The 5,932-nt window shown below is 42.9% G+C and overlaps 1 pseudogene; it reads right to left on the reverse strand.

The window, feature by feature from the left end:
• Positions 1-332: 332 nt before the first annotated feature.
• On the reverse strand, positions 333-5,672 carry LOC120599689 (protein FAM156A/FAM156B-like; annotated as a pseudogene).
• Between the last annotated feature and the right edge of the window lie 260 nt (positions 5,673-5,932).

Below are 5,932 nucleotides of genomic sequence, written 5' to 3' on the forward strand. Positions count from 1 at the left end.
TCAGCAATCCGGGGACACCATACAACAAGGACTGACCCCTGAAGCCCTATGCCAGGGGAGCCAGCACCATCCCATCCTTCAGAACCTCCTATGGTGGACAAGGACTCTGCCCCCAACCCTCCCTGGATAGCAGGACTCGCTTCCATTTCCCCCACCTGGATCATCTGCATGCCGGTCCTATGGCGAGGCCACCCAAAGTGACTTGCCCATGTTCTCTGGAGCCCTCCCCCACGCCCTGTTCCAAATATGCTCCTCTTGATAAACTCGGATCTGCTGCTCAGATCTGACAAAGAACAAACCAAAATGGTCGAACAAAACTGAATTCTAAGTTAGTTGCCTCTAACACGTATATTTATTTGGTATCCACGACGAGGTAACCCATCAGTAACTCCTTCAAGGGAAACTAGTACTCAATGTTATGGAGCAGGGAAACATTTATCGGCATTTAGCTCAAATTCATAACGGCTTACACGAAGAACACAACGGTGAACCATCACGTTTCAATTTCACATGCCCTTTGCACACTTTCTTTAGCCTCAGATTCTTGAAACGGGATCTCAGATTAGCAGCCGTGCATTCCAGCAGACCTAGCGCTGCTTCTTAGAGGCAGTCGGTAAAATGGCACACAAAAGCCCATGGACCTCACCAAGGCATTCACGCTGCAGACACTTTATATCTTACTGACCACAGTGTTGAGAGGAAAGACAGAGATCCAGGGCGTGAAAGTGACAAAATGCATCACAGGAGACGTAATATAGGAGCTAAGGACCCCTGGGGTGCAGTATCCCTGGCCTTAGAATGCCCCACAGCGATCCAATTCCAGGCAGGAAAGATGAAGATCTCTCTGGGATCAGATCTAAGCTCATGCTGATAGGACTTTTGGTCATAAACTCATCGAGTTACTTCTCCAACTATTGCTTACTGTTTGGTCCCCAAAAGGAATCCACACCCAGGATCTGGCAAGACCAGCATCCACGTTGAAGCCGTTCGGATCTCCGTCAGGTGGGGTGAGAGTGTCAGTTTTCTTTTAACCATTGTTTGAAGAGCCTCTGAAACATTCTTTCGCTTTCCTGATGCCTTTCTAGTTGGAACTTCTCCTCTGCATCATGCTGCTGGAGCTCCCCTTCTTGTAGAAGGCTGGGCTCATTGGTGCCCAGGCTGAGGGTCGAGCCACTGAGGCCCTGTACGAGGTTTCCCAGGAGGAAGGATGTGGGGCCCCGTTCCTCTCCGCAGGCATCCCACAAACATTCGGCCTATCGCTCTGGCAGTATCGGCATTCCCATCTGAATCTATTCTGATGTCCGTCACCCGAGGAAGTGATTCTGGTTTCCCTTTGAACCTGATAAGGTATCACGTGATCGAGGCGTCTCCCTCTCATGTGTTCCAGAAAGGCTTTCTTCCTCTGAGGGGCCACTGACTTTTCCCACTGCCTCTCTTGCAGGGTTTTCCCATCTCTGTGCCTCTGTTGGAGCAGTCCCTTTGGATGGGCTGGGTAGCTGGTGCCAGGGCTGGGGTTCAGGTCACTGAGGCTCAGCATTAGCAGTTGTAAGAAGGAAGGATGAGTGGCTGCTGCAACTTCCTGGGAAGGCTCTTTAGACATCATCGGGGAAGATTCAGAAATCAATGCTGAGCTATGTTTCTGGAGTGGATCCATGGAGACCTAGCTCCAAGGCAGCCCTTGGGTCCAGACACAAGGTGAAGATGAAGGTTCTCAAAGCTCCAGGCGGCAGCCAGGGACGTGTGCAGCCAGAGGAACCCAGATTGCAAAGAATGGTGATAAAGGAAGAAGGAAAATCTAGGATTATTCATCTTACTTGATTTTTCGGTCCCTGTTTCCTATCTGTAAAATGGGGGTAGTAATGAGCCCTATGTCCTAGGACTGTTCTGCCTGTTAAATGAGACAATACATCTCTAGAGCTCTGAATACTGATGGTGCCCGATGAGGCTTTTACGAATAAGGCCCATTATTGCATCCATATGTCATGGGCCACAGTCAACCACGTTTAATGCCTACTGACTTTTTACGAACAATTTTCAAGCCTAACTGTAAGAACAATCAATGTGTGACGAACATGTGTTCTTCTCGTAAACATTACTGTACGTTCAAAAAGGAGAACTTTAATAAATTCCAAGCATTTGTACCATGGTGACACACCCTTTTAAATTTCCACCTTCATTCTCACTGGCTTTCAGACAGTCAAACGGTTGCTCAAGAGTATGAAAACCAAAATTCTGAGGAATTATAGAGAAAATTTTATTTTACTAAAAATAAGTACAGAAATCAATGAAATTTCTAACCCCCTCCCAAAATAGAGAAACTTAATTAGACCAAAATTGGTTCTTTGGAATGATCAATAATATGGATAAACCTCAAGCAAATCGAGAGAGAGAGAGAGAGAGAGAGCGCGCAAGAGCGCAAGTTACCTGAAACTGGAATGAAAAGGGTGATTTTATTATAGACACAGCAGATATGAAAGGGGCAATATGGCAATACTACATTCAACTCTACATGTACAGATGGAACTTGAGATAATCATGCTAAGCAAAATAAGTCACACAGAAAACGTTGAACCATATGATTTCACTCATATGTGGGATATAAAACTGAAAGTGACAGAGACTCATGGACATGGACAGTAGATTAGTGGTTACCAGAGAGAAGCGGGGGAAGATGGGTGGTAGAAATGGGTAAAAGGGGTCAAATGTTTTGTGATGGAAGGACATCTTTTGGCGGTGAACACACAGTGCAATTAATATATGAATGACATATTGTTGAATTGGACACTTGAAACTCATTTGATTTTATTAATGTTGCCACAGTAATTTTTAATAAAAAATAGATTAATAAATTAATTAAAAATGTAACGACTTAGAAGAAATTGATTGGTTACTCAATAACCATACACTAATAACACTTACCCAGGTGAGTGCATAGATCAATATTTTTTACAGATATCAAATCAGTAGTTAAAAATGCAAACCTTTGGTGAAAAAATTCCAGATAATAAATAGCAGAAACAATTCATAAGTTTTAAGTTGCGCACCATTCTGAATAGTTTGATGAACTCTCTTGCTATCCCACAATGCTCACTACATGAATCATCCCTTCATCCACCGTATCCACTACCCACCTGTTAGTCACTTGGTAAACATGTGCATTATAAGATTAACTGTTGAGGTTCTGTGGTGCTTGTGTTCAAGGAACCATTATTTTACTTAATAACAGCCCCAAATCACAAGAGCAGTGATGCTAACAATCCACATATGCCAAACAGAAGCCTTAAAGTGCGTGTATGTATAGGTATACACATAGTACATGTACGGTTTGGTGCAATCCATGGTTATGGGCATCCACTGGGAATCTCGGAATGTATCCCCTATGGATACGTGGGACTACTGTAACTAAAAGAATATAGCGAAAAATGGTAAAAGAAATTAAAATGGTACATTAGAAAATACCCATTTAATGCAAAAGAAAGTTGTAATGGGGAACCCAAAGAACAAAAAGACATGAGACAGAAAAATAAAGCATAATGGCAGATGTAAGTCTACCTTGTTTGATAAGAACACTATATGTGAATATATTAAACAAGACAATCAAAAGGCAGACATTGACAGACGAGATTAAAAAAAAAAAACAAGATGTAACTGTATGTTGTCTACGGGAGACACAGTCTAGATTCAAAAGATACAGATGGACTGACAGTAAAAGTATGGGAGAACATCAAACCAACAAGCACGAGAAAGCAGGAATGGGTATCCTATCATCAAGCACTCACTTTTAATGTTATACGTACATTTACCACACGACCCAGCAATTCCACTCCTAGAAAATTCTTTCCACTCCTAGAAAATTTTTTCCATGAGAAATGAAAACATATGTCCAAAGAAAGACTTGTACTCCAACATACCACTTTTATTCATAATCGCCAAACCTAGAAACATCCCCAAGTGATCAACCCCTGGAATTTGGATGAAAGGAAAATAAACAGGTACACCCACACAAAGGAGTACTGCACAGTACTAAAACAAACAACCGATGCACATAACAGCATGAATGCATCTCAAGTATGCTAAATTAAAGAAGCTGGACCCAAAAGGCTACACATTATATGATTTTATGTAAAGAGTATTCTGGAAAAAACACAACTATAGGCACAGAAGTACATCTGTGGTTCCCAGGGTATGGGAGTGGAAGAAGGATCCTGATGGCAAATGGCACAAGGAAACATGATCAATTGATGGAAAGTTTCCATATTTTTATCGTGGTGGCAGTTAAAGGATTGTGTACAGTTGTCAAAACTCTGCAAACTGTATACTTGAAATGTAAATTCGATCTCAGTACCTCTGACTTTTTTTTTCTTTAAAGGGAAAGTATCTGATAAGGTAAGTATTTAAGTTTTGATGTTTGTATTCCATTTTGACCATGAGCTCATAAAAATAAAGGTCTTATTTCAGAACCGGTCACAGACCTGGCCCTCTTCCGGTATTCCGCATGCCAACAGAAGGCACCAGCCTGCTCATTACCAAATGGAGAAACGGTCTTAACCATTTACATCTTCCTCGCCTTCCCCTTAAGTCTAAATCCTTGCTGAGTTCCGTTCCTCTTACTTCCCACACATCTGTCTAATGCTTCCACCTTTTCCTGTGTCTGCAGCGTAGCACAAAGCGTTACTGCCTCTTACAACATCCACATGCTGCCCCACTGCACCACGGGAGCCGAAAGATAGGGAAGGCCTAAGAAGTCTTAATATAGATACTCCTCTCCATAGAATGAGGTCTCTATTGGGGATCTGCAAGTTGCTGTTTGGTTTGGTTTGGGCCTGTGTCATCCATCTGTGGCATTTTCACGACACTCGCAGACACAGCTAACCTTCCATCCCGACCTCTCTGCTTCCCCCACAGCTCCTCTCTACTGTAACGCAGATCTGTCTTCTGCTTTACATGCACTGATTAGATTTTCACCTGGCAAGGATATCAAAACAACTTTTTACCCCGAGGCATCAAGATGCCACGACAATGAAACTTCCCAAAAACCTTTTTAAAAATTATAATAGAAGCACTCGACTGTGTAATAATGAAGATACAGCACATAAAACAGTGCCTAAAGTGTTATTTAAAAATCACCTAGAGGTCCCCACTTAGAGAAAATGACCTAATATGTGCTGCCTGCCTTCTGGGCATCTTTTCTGTGCATTTCTAAAATTATGAGATGGGAGGGAGGAGGTAATCCTTTTATAATAGTGTATCTGCTGCTCTGTGTGCTTAATTTATACCATCGATTACATTCCATAATGATAATGATGATGAGATTGTTGGTACTGACATCGAGAGTAGCAAACACATGTACAGACTTTGCGATGGACCAGAAACCGTTCTTTGTGATGCGTGTATGCTGACTCGTCACCTCCACAGTATTTCTTACACTTAGGACACCTCATGTTCCATCCGTACACACGTTTGATATAATCTGATGAATACTGCTGCACATGTTCATCTGCCTTTTGATCCAGAGAACACCTGACACTGAGGTGCGTTCTAGAGTTTAGAGTCGGATCCCACGTCTCTTCCTGTTCCTCTCTGGCGTGGGTACAAATCTGACTCTGCCCTTGCTGGCTTGGTTACTTTGGACAAATGACTTCATCTGTTAAACTCCGCCTCAGTTTCCTCATCTGTAAAAAGGGATGATAACATTAAAATGCTTACCTCACCTGCTGCCAGGGACTCCACTTGACTAGTAGCCATGAGGAAGGGATAAGTAAGCCACCAGGGTGTGGGCTTTATTCTCCATCATATACGCTACTTCTGCTATCCTTAACCCATTATCTCTCACTTTGGCTCCCCACTGCCTCTCTCCCGCTACATTCACAGCCCCTTCCACTCCACAAAACAACTGCCTCTTTCTCAGACTCTCCATCGGAAACACTGCTTA

The sequence above is a fragment of the Pteropus medius genome, unplaced genomic scaffold (genome assembly GCF_902729225.1).
Source record: "Pteropus medius unplaced genomic scaffold, Ma_sr-lr_union100, whole genome shotgun sequence".
NCBI lineage: Eukaryota > Metazoa > Chordata > Mammalia > Chiroptera > Pteropodidae > Pteropus > Pteropus medius.